Raw genomic sequence first — 22,603 nt, 5'->3', positions numbered from 1 at the left:
TATATTCTGAGAGAAATATCTTTGCTCTAGGACGGAAATAGCATGCAAAACTTTACTACGTGAATCACAGTCGGCAAGCGTTTCTTCACTACACAGAGCAGGAAAAATGTGTGAGTGTGTTTGTGCTATCACCCATTAGTTTGAGGCTCCGCTGCCGCGTGACGTCCAGAACCTGCCTCCCACCCTCAGTCAGCCTTTTGCCCAATTTCATCACTTTTCAACTGTGGACAGTCCTTCTTCCAGTGTCCAGTCTGGCCACAGTAAAAACAAATATTCGGATCATAGCTCTGGCGTGGCCCATTTCGACCTCCTCTCCCACACGTCCACGTCTTCGACTTCGGCCTCGTCCTCTGTTTACACCAACTGCGTAATACATGGTCATGGCTGCCAAATGCAGCTCCTTTTCACACTTGTCCCTTTTGGTTGTCTTACGCGTCTCAACTTGGTTCTGAGCATGGCGAGCATATCGGCGAACGTCAGCCAAACGAGGACCCTCACACCATCCCACGTAAATGTTCTTTACTTCAGTGGCGACATCTGGCATGAGGCCTTTAATTATTGCATCGCAAACTGTGGCCTTCTCTCAGCCAAACACCTCTGATCTCGCTTTTCATGATGTAAGGTTGGGCATTCAGACCTTGCTTCACCTGCTTTTCACCAAATATAGTCGGACATTCACACCTTCTTGCAGCCGAACATTTCCGCTCCACCTTTTAGTGTTCTATCACACCTTTTTTTTCACCGCATTTTATAGATTATGGTTGGAAATTCTCAACCACTCTCATCCGAAGACCTCTCCTCCCGCTTTTGTTAATATATTTGAACTTTAGTCGGACATTCACACCTTCTTGCAGCCGAACCACCTGTTAAAACCACCTGTTTTGATCATGTATGGTCTGGCAATACTACCTTTTCTTACCCGTTTGTGAGTAATTATGGCTGGACATTCACACCTACTTGCAGCCGAACACCACCTCTCCCGCTTTTGATGATGTATGGTCCGGCATTCTTACCTTTTCTAACACATTTTTCAGCAATTATGGTCGGAGATTCACACCTCCTTACAGCCGAACACCTCCGCTCCTGCATTTGATGGTGTATAGTCGGGCATTCTCACCCTTTCTCATCAGCTTTTTGCAAATTATGATCTAACATTCACACCTGCTTTTGATGATGTATGGTTGGGCATTCTTACCTTTTTTTTTACCCATTTTTCAGGAATTATGGGTGGACATTCAAACCTTCCTGCAGCTGAACACCTCCTCTCCCGCTTATGATCATGTGCGGTTTGATATTCGAAAATTTTCTTTCATGTTTTCTAGCAATTATTGATGGACATTCAGACCTTCTTGCAGCTGAACACCTCCGCTCCCGCTTTTGATGGTGTATAGTCGGGCTTTCGATTATTTTCTTCCCCGTTTTAAAAAAAATTATGGTTGGACATTCAGACCTTCTTGCAGCCGAAAACCTCCGCTCCCTCTTTTGATCATACATTGTCGGGCATTCGCACCTTTTCTTACCCGCTTTTTACAAACCATGGTCGGACTTTCACACCTTCTTGTAGCCGAACACATACGCTCCCACTATTGATTGTGTACAGTCGGGTATTTTAACCTTTTCTTACCCGCTTTTTACCAACTATGGTTGGACATTCCATTGCATGCAATACTCTCCCATGGTCCTGATTCATTACCCAAATCCCTTGGTCTCTGATGACCGCTGTGCTTGCTGACTTTCTCAAGGATGCGGTGTACAAAATCATCAGTCCCTTCACCAGGTTTCTGTTTGCAGGTGTAAATGTGGGACATATTGATTTTGGTTGGAAATTGAGTGGTGATGGCTTGACACAGTCTTTGGATGGCTGCTTCATATTGAGCGTTATCATTATGTCCTCGTTCACTGTTGGTAGGTCGCAAATCCAGTTGTAGCATACTGGCCTCTATTTTGCCGAGGTCGGTCGGTTTGAACTTTTTTGCCAATATGCGACGCAATTCAACCCCAGTCAGGCAGAATTGTGCGCAGAAATCTCGCAACTCGTCAGCAAAATGGGGTCCAGAAATCTCTGGATCTGGTAAGCATTGTTATGCTTCCATGATGTCAGTCTCAGTCCAGGGTCGATAAACCAGTAATGGTCCAGTGGGAACTGCAACTTTAACCATAGGCATGGTTTGAATCTGGTTTTGTTTTTTCTCACGTTTAGATCTCTGAAGTCCAGATTGTGGGTAAAGGATTTTTGTCACTTGCGTTAAAAGTTCTTGGGCAGGTATGCTGGAGAACCAAACGTCTTCCTTTTCCTCATCATCAGACCTATGTAACTGATGTTGTGAGAATGATGGAATTTCTTCCCGAGGGAGGATGGAAGAAGTCCCTTCTTCCCGAGAGCCAGAGGCTTGTGGCAGGGCTGGCTGTTGTTGTTGCAGGCGTCGTGGAGGGCAGGAGTCCAGGTCTGGATCCGGCACAGCTAATACTAAATTATTATCATCATTCCGTCATGGCATTTGTTTAACATTTTCCTTTCTTTCTCTTAATACACTTTATTTTTTCCAAAATTCTATACCTTTCTTACTTCTTATTTAAACTTAATTTTCTTTTTTTTGCTTCATCTCTTTCTCATATTTGCAAAACTTTTCTTCTAATTTTCTTATTTCTAACATACTAAAAGAACCTTCAGGTGGAAAACCTCTGGACCATATGTCTTTTTCATTTCATCATGCTCAGGTCCCCCGGTAGGGTCAAAAGTCTGAGACCTACTGTTTCCCATTCTCAGACTTGGAATGGGGAAATATATTCCTTCACTCAAAGGACGTCTCCAATGAGGACCTTAATCTGTACTCACACTTCTTCGGAGTACTTCACACTTCTTCGGACTGCTTCAAAAGTTTCACTTACCCATGAAATCTCTGTCTCACTAATGACACAACCGGGAAACCCTCTTTTATTCAAATAAAAACTAAAAAGCAGTCCTATCGTCTCAGACTATCATATTTCAAAAATGATCCCAGCGCTGGTATTCAGGAAAAGGACCTGCCAGTCCTCTCTCTCAGAAAAGGCCTTGGAGGTATGAGGCTGGAACAGCTACTTCAGTCCAGGCTGGCCATGCACTGCGATCCGGTCCAGAGACACCAGTCGAGGGATCCTGTTCGTGACGCCAAAATTGTGGTGGAAATTTAGTAACGCACAGAGTCAGTTATTTTCTTCTGAGGAGATAAGAGGCTTTAATAATAATATCTTGAAAGAGAGAACAACACAGTACAGAATACAGAGTTGCTCTGACCACTGAAGTAAAAACACACAGTTATATTGCCCGCTCATCACGTCATCTGTCTTTGGTTGATAGTTGATTGTTCTTCTAACTTTCCTCCCCAACCATCAGTTTAGGTTACCCCAAAGGAGTGTATTGCTCCATCACAAGTATGCTTCTTTCACATACAGGGTAATATGAAGAATTTTATGCCTGAAACCTATTTAGACATGCAAAAATATGAAGGACAAAGCAGTTTTAACTTGGTTTGAGTGAAGGAATTCATTTTATAACAAAATCTGAAATTGTGTAGAACTCGTGAAAATAAGTTTATTCTCGGATTCCTAAAGGTTTAGTGTTGTTCTTTCCTATCCTGCAAAGTACAACGTTCTTTTTTGTTTAAAGCTATTTAGACATGGATAAATATGAAGGACAAAGCAGTTTTAACTTGGTTTGAGTGAAGGAATTAATTTTATATCAAAATCCGGAATTGTGTAGAACTCGTGAAAAGAAGCTTATTCTTGGATTCCTGAAAAAATTTAGTGTTGTTGTTTCCTATCCTGGAAAGTACTACGTTTGTTTTTGTTTAAAGCTATTTAGACATGGATAAATATGAAGTACAAAGCAGTTTTAACTTGGTTTGAGTGAAGGATTTCATTTTATATCAAAATCCGATATTGTGTAGAACTCGTCAAACAACGCTTATTCTCGGATTCCTGAAAAGGTTTAGTGTTGTTCTTTCCTATCCTGCAAAGTACAACGTTCTTTTTTGTTTAAAGCTATTTAGACATGGATAAATATGAAGGACAAAGCAGTTTTAACTTGGTTTGAGTGAAGGAATTAATTTTATATCAAAATCCGAAATTGTGTAGAACTCGTGAAAATAAGCTTATGCTCGGATTCCTAAAGGTTTAGTGTTGTTGGCAGCAGAATTGTAGTCTGAATACCTTTATGCCAAACAGATTTGCTTTGCCAAGGGAAGTTTTGTAAATGTTTATTGTTTATGTTTACAGAGACTGGCTGCAATAGGCATCCCTGCTACCTGGGACCCAACACAGGGCAGGAGGGCCTGATGTCCATCAGGCTCGGGGCCTGCAGTCACCATATTCCGGGAGCTACTGTACCCCCAGAAGGAACCAATCCCGCCCCACACCACTCAACCCAACCCCACCCCGGAGGACCTCTACAAAAACAAACAAACAACAACAAAAATCAAACAAACAAACAAACAAATCACCCGGTCACACCAGTCGCAGCAGCCCGGGCCTGAGACCCACCATCACCCAGGCCCCCCAGGCCCCTCCCAACAGGGGAAAAGCACACCCCCACACAGACCCCCTCCGCCTCACCGCACGCCCCAACACCCTAAAAAAACAACCACCTGCGGACACCTTGGAGTTCCCAGAGCAACGAGCCCGGCACCAGGACCTGCACCAACCCACGCATACTGTGGCATGTCCAGGGCAACCCAGACCCCCCAGGCACAGGCAGGGCCCCGCCCCGGGCACAAGGCAGCGGCAAGCCACCAGGTCAAGGCCCAGCTCCACCACCCATGCCAGAGCGGCGCGGTCACCCGGTACAGAGCCAGCAGCCACCACCCCAAGGCCCCTAAGGGACCCCGCCCCACACCGCAAGACAGCCCAACCCGCAAGCCCCCAAAACTGCCCTCCAAGCCCGACACACAGTCCCCCCTAGCAATGACCAACCCGGTCCCCACGACCCGAGAGACCACCAGACGCCCGAAGCCACACAGCCCCCCCCAGCACACACCCAACCGCCCAGAGCGATTTCTAAACTGGTTAATATACAGATTGTTCTTTGCTTTCCAGTTCATGAGAATAGTTTTCTTTGCTATACATAACACTGTGAGGATCATGTGTGCTAAGCTAAATTCCATGTTGATGTTGTCTAAGTCACCCAGTATGCACAGTGTGGGGCATGCAGGAATGCTACACTTTAGCCATGTTGATAGGTCCGCACAGACTTCAAGCCAGAACTTCTGGACAGGCGCACAAAACCACAAAGCGTGTGCATAATCATCAGATGTGTTATCTGTGCAATGTGAGCAGATGTTTGAGTGTGTTAGACCCATCCTGAACATCCTTTGTCCTGTATAGTGTGTTTTATGAAGAATTTTGTATTGTATGAGCTGTAAATTAGGATTTTGAGTCATTCTGAAGGTGTTCAAACATATTTGTGGCCAGAAGCTATGACTAGAACTGATGGATAAATCTGCCTCCCATTTTGAGGACGGTAGAGACATTGTGTCATCTATCTTAGACAATAATTTATACATTTTTGATAGTAGTTTTGGGGTGCAGATGCTTAGAAATTCTGCTACCCTAATCGGGAGTTGTAAGTCTGGTTGGTGGAGGATATATTTCTTTGTTATTATAGACTTAAGTTGTTGATATTCTAGGAATTTATTGCTGCCTATCTCATGTTGTGATATGAGCTCATCAAATGAAATAAATTGTCCATTTTGGATTATATGTTCCAGATGTTTGATTCCTTTGATCTTCCACAGAGTAAAGTTTAGCATTTTTTTGTTTTGCAGGATGTCAGGATTGTTCCAGATGGGTGTAAGCTTACACGGGACAAGTGAAGACTTTGTTATTTTAAGAAATTCCCACCAGGCTGTCAGAGAGGTGCTGATGTTAATGCTTTTGAAACATTTGTGATTTTTTACGTTTTGACTAATAAGTGGCAGGTCAGAGATTTCCAGATTATCACACAATGCTTGTTCTATATTTATCCATGTTCATCTATTGGGCTAGGTTTAAACCATTTTGATATATACCGTAACCTATTGGCTAAGGAATAGTGCTGAAAATTAGGTAAATCTAATCCACCACTGTCCTTGGTCTTCTGTAGGGTTTTTAAACTAATACGTGGTGGTTTGTTTTTCCACAGAAATTTAGAGATGCATGAATCTAGTGACTTAAACCAAGTAGCAGGTTGGTTTTATGGGGATCATTGAGAACAAATAGTTAACTTTTGGTAGTGTCATCATTTTAATGGTTGTAACTCTCCCCATAAGTGATATAGGTAAGGACTTCCAACGAGAGAGATTGTCCTCTACTGTCTTTAATAATTGCACATAAATTAGCTTTGTTAGCTCTGAGAGCCTGGAGGAAATGTTTATGCCTAAATATCTAATATTTCCTGACTGTAAAGTGATCGCAGGTATATTCTGGACCCTACAGTTAATGGGCAGAACTGTGGTCTTAGACCAATTGATAGAGTAGTCAGAAAGTGCTGAGAATTTATTTATGAGTGTGATCGTGTGAGTGAGAGACGTCTGTGAGTTCTGAAGGAAAAGTAATACATCATCAGCATAAAGACTTATTTTATGCTCAATATTTTGGGGTTGGATGTCTTTAATATTTCTATCTTGTCTGATAGCAGCTGCTAAAGGTTTGATGAAAATAGCAAAAAGTGAGGGAGAAAGTGAGCAACCCTGTCTTGTACTTCTCTGCAGACTGAAGCTTGGAGAAGTTTGATCATTTGTCCTGACACTTGCATTTGGGGAGTCAGTTATTTTCTTGTGAGGAGATAAGAGGCTTTAATAATAATATCTTGCAAGAGAGAACAACACAGTACAGAATACAGAGTTGCTCTGACCACTGAAGCAAAAACACACAGTTATATTGCCCGCTCATCACGTCATCTGTTTTTGGGTATAATTGATTGTTCTTCTAACTTTCCTCCCCAACCATCAGTTGAGGTTACCCAGACACCCTCGTAAATACCAGCCTAACCCTGTCCCCCCTAAAGTGCAGCTATCTCATTATAACAAGCCCACCATTGTAAAGAGGAATTTAAGAAAACAGGGCAGGTTGGTACCTTGCAGCTCGGTCATTTGCAGGTTATACACAGTAACACTCAATACAATGCATATAAGAATTATTTTCCATTACATTCCTCCCTTTTGATTATAATAATACCATTATATTAATCAACCCAAAAGAAACAAGGAAAATAATAACTTTATCTGTAAAACATCAGCCTGCATTTGCACACAACGTGAGTTTAAAATGCAGGCATCATAGTAATAAAGGGTCCAATGATAAACAATCAAAACATGAACAATTAAACATGATTATCTTCATCCCTCTCTAAGTCAGCGTCACTAGAGGAAAAATTTTGAAAGCAAGAAAGTTATTTGAGTCATTTGGTCTTTTTCACACTGTTGTTTAGATGGACTACATAAAAGGATGTCATCCACATACTGCAAAAGAGCAGAGCCTGTGGTTGATTGAAGTTAATCCAGACTAGCTTTGAGGGCAGCATTGTAAATAGTGGGACTTTCACAGTACCCCTGGCATAACTGGGTAAAAGTCCAAGATCTCCCTTCAAACTAAAAAGCAAACCAAAATGGGCTATCAGGGTGCACTGGCGACAAGTCAACCACTGAGAAAAACTGTGCATCTGATGTAATTTGAGACAAAATAGTGTGTGGGTTGGGCACAGTAGGAGCATGTGGCTGAACTGCAGCATTCACCGCTTGGAGGTCCTGTACAAAACGCCATTCATCTGGCTGGCCAGCATCTTCAATCTTTTTAACAGGAAACAATGGAGTAAGCACAGGTGAATTTTCAAAAGGAACAATAACGCCTGTTTTCTGAAAAGATTGAAAAACAGGTTTAATCCCTTTAATTGCTTCAGGCTTAAAAGGGTATTGTTTTTTACATGGACAAAAGTCTGATTTAGGGGTGACAATTACTGGTTCACAGCCTTTTATCAACCCCACATCATATTTGCTCTTAGCCCAAAGATCATTGGGCACTTCAGCCAACATGGGTATCGAAGACAAATCTGTTTCAGATAAAAAACATGCTTCAAAATGTGATTCTGTGGTAGGAATTAAGTCCACAGTTCTTTGACAATGCATTGTACTCAAAAATGTTTTTTTGTATGCTGACAATCGTTCAGAAAACATCAAATTTGGATCAGCAGGTGAAACAGTCCACTCCATTTCTTTCTGACATGTAGCAACAAACTCTCCCACAACTTGTCACTGCCAGTGTGTACGTTTGGCCAAGGAAATGTGAGGGCGAGTACCACAAACATTAAAAAAATCGAAGTGCTCTGGAGTCAATAAAGTAGGCGCACATATTTTTTCACTTCTTATAGTCATTGTCAGGCCCCAAAGAAATGTGTGATGTGCAGTGCAAATCAGTAGGTTGCATGAAATCAGAAAGGGGTGAAACTAACGCTTTTGCTTCTTCCACTAGTTGTTGTGAAAAAGGAGAGCTGGGAAGTTTCCACTCATAAGCATATGTAAGTGCCGATGAATCAAACTGCACTGCTGTGAAAACTTTGTCAGGCTGTAACATAACCTTAACACCCTCTGGTGTAGAAGTTAAAATAATGCCTAATTTACACATGAGATCACAGCCCATCAGGTTAATGGGACACAACTCTGATAACAAAAATGAGTGTTTGAAGGAGAGCTCATCGGGAGTGACAACACGCAATGGGCATTGTCATTTTCTCCTTCACAACCTGGCCTGATGCAGACATACATTAAACGTGGTTTCCACTTAACTTTGGAGGACAATCAAACTCCCCTGACGTCACTACTGATGAACATAAGTTCCTATATTCTGAGAGAAATATCTTTGCTCTAGGACGGAAATAGCATGCAAAACTTTACTACGTGAATCACAGTCGGCAAGCGTTGCTTCACTACACAGAGCAGGAAAAATGTGTGAGTGTGTTTGTGCTATCACCCATTAGTGGAGGCTCCGCTGCCGCGTGACGTCCAGAACCTGCCTCCCACCCTCAGTCAGCCAGTGTCTCAGTCAGCCAGTGTCCAGTCTGGCCACAGTAAAAACAAATATTCGGATCATAGCTCTGGCGTGGCCCATTTCGACCTCCTCTCCCACACGTCCACGTCTTCGACTTCGGCCTCGTCCTCTGTTTACACCAACTGCGTAATACATAGTCATGGTTGCCAAATGCAGCTCCTTTTCACACTTGTCCCTTTTGGTTGTCTTACGCGTCTCAACTTGGTTCTGAGCATGGCGAGCATATCGGCGAACGTCAGCCAAACGAGGACCCTCACACCATCCCACGTAAATGTTCTTTACTTCAGTGGCGACATCTATATAATATTGTCTGGGTCCCGTTAAAACATGTATTTTTCCCATCTAATTCCTTGTTTGCTTTAAAACAAGTATTCCCCATTTTCTATCCCTTCAGTAGCCAACCAGTTTGTATGGAGTACACTGGAGCAACTTGACTCATCAGTAAAACACTGCTTTTGTTGTCACCGCAAGGCTTCCCCCGTCGGTTGTTTCACTGAGACACTACTGAGTAACTACAACTCAACACAGTTTATACACATAACATTCATATACATACTAACAAACAAACAAACAATCATTTATCGCAATTTTCTCATCTCTGTTTGAACGTACACCCAGGTAAATATTCCTGTAGTCTTCTCATACCGACTATGGACCCATTCATTGTTTAACTTCACTGTTTTGCAAATCCTAATTGAATATTACACATTGACATTGAACTTTACTGGATAAGCAGGTCTTCATTGCATTCAGCAGCCTATATGTGAGCATCTATGTGTAAGCTGTTCTTCTTTGCATTTATCAGCAGCAAGCAATTCTTCACTGCACATGCATATGTAAATAGTAAAACAATTCCAATGTGTTAGCGAAACCTTCTATATCACAGTGGTTTCTAAGGTCTATTTTAAGTTCTTTGCCATCAGTGAGATGACATTGTTTACAAAGTGTGTCTAAGTATCACTGAAGATCTTTTCAGGAATTTCAAATCTAGAAATGAGTTATTTTACGCGTGATTTTGCTACTGAGAGTGCATCTGCTTGTGCACATGGAAATATTTCAGACCATTTGGTAAAAACCTCTGTTGTCACTGAGCAGAATCGTTTCCCTTAACATTAATTTAGTTCAATGAAATCTACACAATAATGAAATAATGAAATCCAAACAAATATGTTGAAAAAGATACACTGGCTTAGGGAATTATCTTCGTTTTGGTCTTAGATTGCCCTGTGGAATGTATTTTGCACATATTTGACCTGCTAGACAAAACTTTATTCATTTATTTATTCTAAAAAAAAAAATTCAATAATTAGTAAAACCATATGCTGTAAAAACCTTGTTCATTATTGCTTCCATCCCTCCTGTTAAGACATGACATGGTGCGTGGCTCAATACTGCAGCATATTTAAACAAATTCTTTGGCAGTATGGTTTTCCTTCCGGTCATTCATACGAGTCTATTGTAGATGGCAATTGAATAACATCTAATAATGCTAAAATATTTGTAGTTTATACATTTAGCTGTGGATGTCAACATACCTGTTTTTCCAATGCTGTGTTAACACATGTACAGTTGAGAAGGCATACTGACTGTCAGTGTAAACGTTAACAACCTTTTTGTTATTTAATTTACAAGCTTCAGTTAAAGCTACCAATTCGACTGCTTGAACAGAGTAATTTTTTGGTAGTGGTTGTTTTAAGAAAACTTCAGTTTCTGTTACTACTGCAAATCCTGTAGCATTTGTGCCATCAGGGTTTTTTGCTTGACCTGTTGAATAAATATAGTTATTTCTGCATTTTCATAACGTATATCAGTTAAGTCTGGCCTGGGTAAAACACTGATGGTTATTTCTGACATGCAATCATGAGGCTTTCCATCTGTGGGGTAGGTAGCAGTGTGGATGGATTAAGTGTAGCACATCTCTCGACAACAAGGTGTGGCTGTGAAAGAAGAACTGTTATGTAGGAGAGATGTCTGGTAAAGATATTTTGTTAAGTAACCATATCACAGCCACTGCATGAGGTACCTTAAGTGTTAATGGGTGAAATAACACCATTATTGTTGATGCCTGCACTGCCAATGGCTTCTGGCCATTGATTCAAAAGTACGATCTCGTCCCTTTTTCCCCCTTTCAGTGGACACTGGCCCCTAATTACCGCAATTCAGCAGGGGGTCTTTCATTAGGAGTACTGGACTCCCCCGTGCACGGTTTCAGCTCCGACCCTGGAAAGCGGAAAAAACGTTGAGATCTGGTTTGAGGACCCAATTGTTGAGAAAAGTCTCTCAATGAGACTCAGAGTTGCTGGAGTCAGTTAATGCAAATGTTTAATCTTGCAGCAAGTTCAAGAATGTGTGTGTGTATGGGTGTATGTGTGCGAACGTGTGTGAGTTTGTGTGTGTGAGAGTTTAAAGAACCTGTTATCAACAGGCAGGTCTTAACTAGTATGGCACAGGTCCAGCCTGTCTCATCTTTTTTGGAAGGTCCAGCGCTCGGCCGTAACCCTTCTGTCTGTTTGGACTCTCACATACATTCGGTTAATCATAGAAAAACGAGAACAAAACTTTTTAGCCCCTTAAATTCATAAAACAGACATGGTGCAGTTATTTCCATTCTAGAAAATAAGAGTAATCACCACCATTCCTATAAATTCTGGATATTCTAACAATCTGAATCTTTTTTAAATGTTCGATGAAGCCCTTTGCTGTTCTGTTTAGAGACTCAGCTGATCATAAACCAAGTTTTGCTCTTGAACCAAGCTTCTAAACTCTTCACCTTTTTCATTTCTCAGTTAGTATTCACTTTAAAACTGATTAAAAGAAAAATTAAATGAATGCCTATCAACAAATGTGGGATCTAAACTCTAGTGCTTTCTCTAAAATAATTTCCTTTCTCAATTCAGAAATGTGTGTGTGTAAGTCACAACACCCGTGACACCAAAACGGCTTTCTTTTCTCTCTTTTCTCTACACTCTGCACTGTGAGCACACACACCAAATCAGAAAGGCTTTTTTCTCTCTTTTCTACATTATGGACTGTGGGGACACAAAACCGCTCTCTCTCTTTTTTTTTTGATTGTGTGCCAGGGCGTTGTCTCACGTATTAGATTATGCTTAAGATACGAATAGGTTTATCAGTCACATCAGAATCCATACATACTGATCCTCCCGTAATAAAATGGTCGGATCTTATCAAACACACTTTGTTTCTTGTGACAAGTCAGCGAAACAGCGTATACACGTCAAGACACTGAATCAAGTTTGCCACAAGAACTCATAAGTTTGGCAGTATTGCTCTGCCGTCAGCAATCATACACCCATTTTATTTTCATGAGACATGTGCAGGCACCTGTTCATCTACTGTTCTATCACTATGAATTAGTTTATCTATTATCAATAAGGATACTTCTACAACTACTATCAAAGTATGTCCGGACTTCTTATGTTGTCAGTTGCTATATATGAATAAGTGGGTTGCTACTGAAAAGCATTAAGCATGTCACACAGCCCAAACATATAACATTTCAGGACACACCACACAGTTAACAACCACAGTGAAGCGTGTCAAAGCCCAAACATGTAACATTCAACAGGACACTTACACAACACATTCCAATCAAACAGTCAGACAACATACAAGAACATATACCCCAGCCGGCATTGCTCCCTGCCTATTTTCCTACAACTCACTATGTGTGCGCACACCTTTATTCACAAACTCTTCAACTTATACTCTTTTACCGAAGCTGCTACAGCTCGATTGGCCAAATACCCTTAGATCCTATTTCGGTGAATTTGACATCTGCCTTGTATGTAACAGATTAGCGGTTTAGCAGTTTTAATTTAGTTTGAGTGAAGGAATTCATTTTATAGCAAAATCCGAAATCGTGAAGAACTCATGAAAGTAAGCTTATTCTCGGATTCCTGAAACTTTAGATTTGCTCTTTCTTTTACTGCAAAGTACAACGTTGAGCAGCACTAATGAGTTGTTTCTATTTTTGGCAGGCTTTACCTTTGCGGATGAAGCCCTTTCTGTCTGTGCAAAAGAAATCTTGTTACTGTGCAGAGTGACTTCTCTGAGTAGAGTCGCCTTACTTGTTGCGACTGTGCCGATGTTCGAAGCTGGAGTGCAAAGTTGTTGCTTGAATGGTGCTCGCTGGAGCGTGTGGTAGTGTAAAGTTATACCATTTAAAAGGGCTGAAGAGTGCTCAGTGCAGCGGGTGGGCGGAGGTGCAAAGTGACACTATGGCCATAAAAAGAACACCGCTACAAGTGCGCATTGTGCCAGGAAGGGCCCTCGGACGGGAACCAGTGGACAGTTATTGCTTCTCGGCCTTTTGGCTAAGATCAAGTGTAGTATCTGTTATTATCAGTTTAATGTCTGATATGTCCTCTATGCGAGGACTACATATTAAATGGATTTTTATCAATAGGAGTTGAAAAAGGAGCTTACTCCGTTCACTCCAAGCATCGACCCGGTACTGCAGTGCCGCTGGGAACAGTGCGCTCTCCTCTGCTCTTGTGAAAAAGCAAACAGCGGTGCAGGATGGAAGTTTCTTTTAATCTGCTGAGAAAAGAGAGTGAATGCGAAGCAGACTTTAACACGGCTCTGGGAGCGAGCCGAGTGCGGGCTAACCGGGAGAATTGCTTGAAAGAAACGCGACACCGAATGAGCAGTCAGAACAAAGCCTCAATACGGTGTTCCCGTGTTGTTTGTGGCTGCCTTGTCTTTTGCACAGAGTAAAAGACAAGGCAGCCATCGAATAGGGCCCGATTGTTCCTACTTGGTCAGCCGAGGAGCAAGGGGGGGGAGCAAGCGTCTCAACCAAGCAAAGCTCACCATGGGGAAGGTGGCTATGCCAACTAGCCTGATGCCCTGCTCCCGCAGTGATGGATAATCGTACACTGGTTTCTCTTCATAATGTACAAGTCTTTCGCCTTTTACTAAAGACTCCCGTGGAGAGCAGCACTAATGAATTGTTCCTATTTTTGGCAGGCTTTACCTTTGCGGGTGAAGCCCTTTCTGTCTGTGCAAAAGAAATCTTGTTACTGTGCAGAGTGACTTCTCTGAGTAGAGTCGCCTTACTTGTTGCGACTGTGCCGATGTTGCTTGAATGGTGCTCGCTGGAGCGTGCGGTAGTGTAAAGTTATACCATTTAAAAGGGTTGAAGAGTGCTCAGTGCAGCGGGTGGGCGGAGGTGCAAAGTGACACTATGGCCATAAAAAGAACACCGCTACAAGTGCGCATTGTGCCAGGAAGGGCCCTCGGACGTGAACCAGTGGACAGTTATCGCTTCTCGGCCTTTTGGCTAAGATCAAGTGTAGTATCTGTTCTTATCAGTTTAATGTCTGATATGTCCTCTATGCGAGGACTACATATTAAATGGACTTTTATCAATAGGAGTTGAAAAAGGAGCTTGCTCCGTTCACTCCAAGCATCGACCCGGTACTGCAGTGCCGCTGGGAACGGTGCGCTCTCCTCTGCTCTTGTGAAAAAGCAAGCAGCGGTGCAGGATGGAAGTTTCAGGGAGCCTAAGATGAAACTTTCTTTTAATCTGCTGAGAAAAGAGAGTGAATGCGAAGCAGACTTTAACACGGCTCTGGGAGCGAGCCGAGTGCGGGCTAACCGGGAGAATTGCTTGAAAGAAACGCGACACCGAATGAGCAGTCAGAACAAAGCCTCAATACGGTGTTCCCGTGTTGTTTGTGGCTGCCTTGTCTTTGGCACAGAGTAAAAGACAAGGCAGCCATCGAATAGGGCCCGATTGTTCCTACTTGGTCAGCCGAGGAGCAAGGGGGGGGAGCAAGCGTCTCAACCAAGCAAAGCTCACCATGGGGAAGGTGGCTATGCCAACTAGCCTGATGCCCTGCTCCCGCAGTGATGGATAATCGTACTCTGGTTTCTCTTCATAACGTACAAGTCCTTCGCCTTTTACTAAAGACTTCTGTGGAGAGCAGCACTAATGAATTGTTTCTATTTTTGGCAGGCTTTACCTTTGGGGGTGAAGCCCTTTCTGTCTGTGCAAAAGAAATCTTGTTACTGTGCAGAGTGACTTCTCTGAGGAGAGTCGCCTTACTTGTTGCGACTGTGCCGATGTTGCTTGAATGGTGCTCGCTGGAGCGTGCGGTAGTGTAAAGTTATACCATTTAAAAGGGTTGAAGAGTGCTCAGTGCAGCGGGTGGGCGGAGGTGCAAAGTGACACTATGGCCATAAAACGAACACCGCTACAAGTGCGCATTGTGCCAGGAAGGGCCCTCGGACGTGAACCAGTGGACAGATATTGCTTCTCGGCCTTTTGGCTAAGATCAAGTGTAGTATCTGTTCTTATCAGTTTAATATGTGATATGTCTATGCAAGGACTACATATTAAATGGATTTTTATCAATAGGAGTTGAAAAAGGAGCTTACTCCGTTCACTCCAAGCATCGACCCGGTACTGCAGTTCCGCTGGGAACGGTGTGCTCTCCTCTGCTCTTGTGAAAAAGCAAACAGCGGTGCAGGATGGAAGTTTCTTTTAATCTGCTGAGAAAAGAGAGTGAATGCGAAGCAGACTTTAACACGGCTCTGGGAGCGAGCCGAGTGCGGGCTAACCAGGAGAATTGCTTGAAAGAAACGCGACACCGAATGAGCGGTCAGAACAAAGCCTCAATACGGTGTTCCTGTGGTGTTTTTATAAAATGCGGTGTAAAAAAAGGTGTGAATGCCCCATAGAAAACTAAAAGGTGGAGCGGAAGTGTTCGGCTGCAAGAAGGTGTGAATGTCCGACTATATTTGGTGAAAAGCAGGTGAAGCAAGGTCTGAATGCCCAACCTTACATCATCAAAAGCGAGATCAGAGGTTTTTGGCTGCAAGAAGGCCATAGTTTGCCAAAAGCGGGTAAGGTGCGAATGATCGGCTAAATATCAACAAAAGTGGGGGCGGAGGTCTTCGGATGCAAGTGGGTGTGAATATCCCACCATACAAGTATGGTGGAGAGGAAGCTGTGAATGGCCGACCATAGTTTGCAAAAAGCGGGTGAGAAAAGGTGCGAATGTCCAACCATACATGATCAAAACAGGGAGCGGAGGTGTTTGGCTGCGACAAGGTGTGAATAATTATTATTATTAATAATAATTAATGAAAAGCGGGCAACAAGTAGGTTCGAATGCCCAACCATACATCATCAAAAGCAGGAGTGGATGTGTTCGGCTACAAGAAGGTTTGAATGTCCGAGCATAGTTTGTAAAAAGCGGGTAAGAAAAGGTTCGAATGCCCGAACATACACCATCAAAAGAGGGAGCGGAGGTGTTCCGCTGTAAGACGGTGTGAATGTCCGACCATAGTTGGTAAAAAGTGGGTATGAAAAGGTTCGAATGCCCAAATTCGGCTGCAAAAAACTGTGTTCGGCTGCAAAAAGGTGTGAATGTTCGACTAAATTTTGTAAAAAGCGGGTAAGACAAGGTGCGAATGCCTGACAATGTATGATCAAAAGCGGGAGCGGAGGTGTTCAGCTGCAAGAAGGTCTAAATGTCCATTTTTAATTGCTAGAAAACATGAAAGAAAATTTTCGAAAATCAATCCGCACATGATCATAAGTGGGAGAGGAGGTGTTCAGCTGCAAGAAGGTGTGAATGTCCTACCATAATTGCTGAAAAATGTGTTAGAAACGGTAAGAATGCCGGACCATACATCATCAAAAGCTAGAGAGGTGGTGTTCGGCTGCAAGTAGGTGTGAATGTCTGACTAAAGTTCAAATATATTAACAAAAGCGGGAGGAGAGGTCTTCGGATGAGTGGTTGAGAATTTCCAACCATAATCTATAAAATGCGGTGAAAAAAAAGGTGTGATAGATACCTAAAAGGTGGAGCGGAAGTGTTCGGCTGCAAGAAGGTGTGAATGTTATATATATAGTTGGTGAAAAGCAGGAAAAGCAAGGTCTGAATGCCCAATCTTACATCATCAAAAGCGAGATCAGAGGTGTTTGGCGGCAAGAAAACGGGTAAGGTGTGAATGACCGACTAAATATCAACAAAAGTGGGGGCGGAGGTCTTCGGATGCAAGTGGGTGTGAATATCCCACCATACTTGTATGGTGGAGAGGAAGCTGTGAATGGCCGACCATAGTTTGCAAAAAGCGGGTGAGAAAAGGTGCGAATGTCCAACCATACATGATCAAAACAGGGAGCGGAGGTGTTTGGCTGCGACAAGGTGTGAATGTCCACCCATAATTAATGAAAAGCGGGCAACAAGTAGGTTCGAATGCCCAACCATACATCAACAAAATCAGGAGTGGATGTGTTTGGCTACAAGAAGGTTTGAATGTCCGAGCATAGTTTGTAAAAAGCGGGTAAGAAAAGGTGCGAATGCCCGACAAAGTATGATCAAAAGAGGGTGGAGGTTTCCGGCTACAAGAAGGTTTGAATGTACGACCATAGTTTGTAAAAAGCGGGTAAGAAAAGGTGCGAATGCCCGAACATACACCATCAAAAGAGGGAGCGGAGGTGTTCCACTGAAAGACGGTGTGAATGTCCGACCATAGTTGGTAAAAAGCGGGTAAGAAAAGGTTCGAATGCCCGAATATATACCATCAAAAGCGGAAGCGGAGGTGTTCGGTTGTAAGAAGTTGTGAACGTCCGAATTTAGTCGAACACCTTTTTGCAGCCGAACACAGTTTTTTGCAGCCGAATTTGGGCATTCGAACCTTTTCATACCCACTTTTTACCAACTATGGTCGGACATTCACACCGTCTTACAGCGGAACACCTCCGCTCCCTCTTTTGATGGTGTATGTTCGGGCATTCGAACCTTTTCTTACCCGCTTTTTACAAACTATGCTCGGACATTCAAACCTTCTTGTAGCCGAACACATCCACTCCTGATTTTGTTGATGTATGGTTGGGCATTCGAACCTACTTGTTGCCCGCTTTTCATTAATTATGGGTGGACATTCACACCTTGTCGCAGCCAAACACCTCCGCTCCCTGTTTTGATCATGTATGGTTGGACATTCGCACCTTTTCTCACCCGCTTTTTGCAAACTATGGTCGGCCATTCACAGCTTCCTCTCCACCATACTTGTATGGTGGGATATTCACACCCACTTGCATCCGAAGACCTCCGCCCCCACTTTTGTTGATATTTAGTCGGTCATTCACACCTTACCCGTTTTCTTGCCGCCAAACACCTCTGATCTCGCTTTTGATGATGTAAGATTGGGCATTCAGACCTTGCTTTTCCTGCTTTTCACCAACTATATATATAACATTCACACCTTCTTGCAGCCGAACACTTCCGCTCCACCTTTTAGGTATCTATCACACCTTTTTTTTCACCGCATTTTATAGATTATGGTTGGAAATTCTCAACCACTCATCCGAAGACCTCTCCTCCCGCTTTTGTTAATATATTTGAACTTTAGTCAGACATTCACACCTACTTGCAGCCGAACACCACCTCTCTAGCTTTTGATGATGTATGGTCCGGCATTCTTACCGTTTCTAACACATTTTTCAGCAATTATGGTAGGACATTCACACCTTCTTGCAGCTGAACACCTCCTCTCCCACTTATGATCATGTGCGGATTGATTTTCGAAAATTTTCTTTCATGTTTTCTAGCAATTAAAAATGGACATTTAGACCTTCTTGCAGCTGAACACCTCCGCTCCCGCTTTTGATCATACATTGTCAGGCATTCGCACCTTGTCTTACCCGCTTTTTACAAAATTTAGTCGAACATTCACACCTTTTTGCAGCCGAACACAGTTTTTTGCAGCCGAATTTGGGCATTCGAACCTTTTCATACCCACTTTTTACCAACCAGAAGTTCTGGCTTGAAGTCTGTGCGGACCTATCAACATGGCTGTGGAGGTGGCGTGGTGCATCAGCTGCAGGAGAGAGCTGTGGAGAGAGCTCTAGGGAGCAGGACTAGGTGAGTGATTAGTACACCGGCAGTCACTTGTCTAATCACTGTCCTCTTTTAAAAACTCAGTAGCGTGCTGGAGCTGGAAGGAGGATTGAAGTGGAGTCGGCAGCACGAACCGGGAGGTAAGGCCTGCGAACGACTCCACATTCGTGAAAAAAGATTAAATAAATTATACGTTGAACCGTCCGCTGTCTCTGAGTCTCTCTGAGAGAACCCGCAGTGGCAACAGGCCGCCACATTGGCACCCAACTGGTATTCAGCAGAGGAGACATGACGGAACCGCAATAGCCCATAACAGCTCTGGCCCAAATGCTGGCGGAGGTCGCGGCGATGAATCAGGACCAGGCGGCTCTTGGCAGGCAGCAGCTGGCCACACTGCAGGGCCAGGCGGAACGGCAGACGGAGCTGCTGGAAGCACTGGTGGCTCGAGCCGGGGCAGCGGCACCGGCCCCCTCGCTCGCTGGGGTCAGCCTGTATAAGATGACGCCTGAAGACGACCCTCAGTCATTTCTGGGGATGTTCGAGGCAACGGCGGTAGCGTCCAGATGGCCGGAGGCGGAGTGGGCCGTGCGGTTGCTTCCCCTCCTGTCTGGGGACGCCCAAACGGCGGCGCTGAGCCTTCCTGCTCGCTCTCGAAGCCAGTACGCGGACGTCAAGAGGGCAGTCCTGGATCGCCTGGGGTACTCGGCGGAGGACCATCGCCGCCGGTTCAGAAGGACCAATCTGGGCCCCACAGACCGTTCACCTATGCGCAGCAGTTGACCGACGCAGCGACACGGTGGCTGCTGCCAGGGGACTCGAATGGAGAGCGGAGGATGCTGGGACAAATCGTCCTGGAACAGTTCGTGGAGGGGCTGCCAAGTGGTACGGCGGAGTGGGTACGCTGCCACCGACCCACTGACCTGGAGGCCGCGATCACCCTTGCGGAGGACCATCTGGCCGTTTTTTTCCAGGGCCGGACACCGGAGGCTTGGCCAGCATCGCTGGGCCGGCCAACACCAGCGCCCCGGAGGAGGCTGTCAACAGCTGGCTCTCAGCTGGCAACAGCACGACCGTCTCCTCTCCCCCGCACTAACCTTTCCTGCCCTCTCTTTCCACCCCATGTTCCAGCCGCTACAAGTCCTGCTCCCGACCCACAGAGGGTCCCTCAGGTGGCAGTTCAGGAGTGTTGGAGGTGCGGGCAGCCCCGTCATTTTCGCCGCGAGTGCCCGCTCATGGAGGTCGGACAGGTGATTCGGGTTGTTGGCCCTCCAGCGCCCTCCCCCGGTCCAGGAGGGACGTACAGCGTTCCTGTAAGGATTCAGAGGGGTACACATCAGGCAATGGTGGACTCGGGCTGCACACAGTATAGTTCACCAGAATCTGATTCAACCTGGGGCTTTGATAGAGGCAGAATGGGTGGATATTAGGTGTGTGCATGGAGATATTCACAGATACCCCGTGGTCCCGGTTGAAATTCGCTGTAAGGGGAAAAAGCATAGTGTGAAGGCCGCGGTTAGCTCCTGCCTGGCGCACCCCCTGATTTTGGGAACCCATTGGCCCGGGTTTGATAGATTAGTGTGGCAGTGTGTGGGGGTGCACTCACGACCGTCAGGGTCATGGGATATGTGTGCTGTCCTCAGCGGTGACGCGAGGTTGTCCGACACTGCAGACGGGGAGGGGGAGCCGACGGTACCTTCACAGGAGGCTCCGTTGGTTCCCGTGTTCGACTCCATGGAAGATTGTCCACTCGAGCAGTCTCGTGATGATACTCTACGCTATGCCTTGGATCAGGTGATAAAAATTGATGGTCATATGGTGCGCCCTGACGCAGTGCTAACATATCCGCATTTTTCATTGTGCAGGGACAGAGTGTACAGAGTGAGTCGTGACACTCAGACAGAGGAAATCATAACACAGCTGTTGGTGCCGAAAAGCTGTCGGGAAATCGTTTTCCAGGCGGCTCATTATAACCCGATGGCGGGGCATATGGGGTATGAAAAAACAATGAATCGTATAATGGCCCGGTTCTATTGGCCAGGCATTCGGGCAGACGTGCGCCGCTGGTGCGCGTCCTGCTCCGAATGCCAGTTGGTTAACCAACAGGCCGTCCCGAAAGCACTTTGCGCCCATTGCAGCTGATTGAGGTTCCATTTGAGCGTATTGGGATGGACCTCATCGGGCCCTTTCATCGGAGCGCACGTGGATATCGCTTTGTGTTAGTTCTGGAGGATTATGCAACACGATATCCAGAAGCAGTGCCGTTGCGCACCATCTCTGCAAAGAGTGTAGCGCAGGCACTGTTTCAAGTTATCTCCCGAGTCGGGATCCCGAAAGAGATCCTGACTGATCAAGGCACCTCTCACCGTCCCAGAGAGCAGACATAGCCCAATTGCAGCAGCATTACGCTGATGTGTTCTCCCCCCTGCCAGGACGCACAAGCCTTATTCAACACCATGTTGAGACACACCCGGGCGTGACAGTGCGTTCACGTTCCTATGGGTTACCTGAGCACAAGAGAAAAGTGGTTCAGGCAGAATTGGAAGCTATGCTGGAGATGGGTGTAATTGAGGAGTCTAACAGCGCCTGGGGTAGTCCCATCGTTCTTGTAGTCAAGACGGATGGGTCTATCCGGTTCTGTGTGGACTATCGCAAGGTGAATGATGTGTCACGATTTGATGCCTATCCTATGCCCTGGGTCGACGAGCTCCTGGATCGCCTGGGCACTGCTCGTTTTTTTACAACACTGGATTTGACCAAGGGCTACTGGCAGATTCCCTTGTCTCCAGAGTCTAAGGAAAAAATGGCTTTCTCCACTCCGTACGGGTTGTACCAATTTGTCACACATCCGTTCGGGTTGTTCGGGGCCCAAGCCACATTTCAACGCCTTATGGATCGGGTCCTGTGGCCGCATGCTGCGTATGCTGCCGCTTACCTGGATGACGTCATCATCCATAGCAACAGCACCTGAAATGAAAAGGTGCCTCTGATCCGGTCCGGTGGACGAAGCAGTGCCAGGTGTCACTTGAGAGGGTAAAGCAGACCCTCTGTGGGGAGCCTCTTCTCCACACACCTAACTCCTCTCTCCCATTTGTCCTGCAGACTGATGCATCGGGAAGGGGGTTGGGGGCTGTTCTGTCCCAGCAGGTGCGGGGCGTTGACCACCCAGTGCTTTACATCAGCCGGAAACTATCCGAGAGGGAGACCAGATACAACACGGTGGAGAGGGAGTGCCTGGCCATCCAGTGGGTGGTCGGCGCTCTGCGATATTACTTGCTGGGGCGCCCATTCACCCTTTGCTCGGACCTTGCTCCCCTCCAGTGGCTCCACCGAATGAAAAATGTCAATGCACGGATCACCCGCTGGTACGTGGCACTACAGCCTTTTAAATTCAAAGTGGTCCATAGGCCGGGGGCACAGATGGCGGTGGCCGACTTCCTTTCCAGCTCGCATGGCGAGGTGGGGGGGGGGAGTAGGTTAGGCCGGACCGCTCCCCGGCCAAGGTCAGGCGATGGAGGTATGTGGAGGGGGCGTGGTGCATCAGCTGCAGGAGAGAGCTGTGGAGAGAGCTCTGGGGAGCAGGACTAGGTGAGTGATTAGTACACCGGCAGTCACTTGTCTAATCACTCTCCTCTTTTAAAAACTCAGAGCTGGAAGGAGGATTGAAGTGGAGT

The 22,603-nt window shown here is 45.2% G+C and overlaps 5 non-coding genes across 5 annotated transcripts; all 5 read left to right on the top strand.

The window, feature by feature from the left end:
* The first annotated feature begins 13,368 nt into the window (after positions 1 to 13,368).
* Positions 13,369 to 13,559, top strand: LOC140306109 (U2 spliceosomal RNA). The gene has a single exon (XR_011915469.1). It is a non-coding gene; the product is annotated as a U2 spliceosomal RNA (small nuclear RNA).
* Positions 13,560 to 13,947: 388 nt separating this feature from the next.
* On the top strand, positions 13,948 to 14,061 carry LOC140306369 (U5 spliceosomal RNA). The gene has a single exon (XR_011915684.1). It is a non-coding gene; the product is annotated as a U5 spliceosomal RNA (small nuclear RNA).
* Positions 14,062 to 14,336: 275 nt separating this feature from the next.
* Positions 14,337 to 14,527, top strand: LOC140306041 (U2 spliceosomal RNA). The gene has a single exon (XR_011915406.1). It is a non-coding gene; the product is annotated as a U2 spliceosomal RNA (small nuclear RNA).
* A 411-nt stretch (positions 14,528 to 14,938) lies between these two features.
* Positions 14,939 to 15,052, top strand: LOC140306335 (U5 spliceosomal RNA). Its single transcript, XR_011915652.1, has one exon. It is a non-coding gene; the product is annotated as a U5 spliceosomal RNA (small nuclear RNA).
* A 275-nt stretch (positions 15,053 to 15,327) lies between these two features.
* On the top strand, positions 15,328 to 15,515 carry LOC140306184 (U2 spliceosomal RNA). The gene has a single exon (XR_011915536.1). It is a non-coding gene; the product is annotated as a U2 spliceosomal RNA (small nuclear RNA).
* The last annotated feature ends 7,088 nt before the right edge of the window (positions 15,516 to 22,603 follow it).

This window comes from Leuresthes tenuis, unplaced genomic scaffold (genome assembly GCF_036924035.1).
Source record: "Leuresthes tenuis unplaced genomic scaffold, fLeuTen1.0.hap1 SCAF_4, whole genome shotgun sequence".
Taxonomy (NCBI): Eukaryota; Metazoa; Chordata; class Actinopteri; order Atheriniformes; family Atherinopsidae; genus Leuresthes; species Leuresthes tenuis.
Note: the sequence above shows the minus strand (reverse complement) of the source record. Positions and strands in the feature narration are given on the sequence as shown.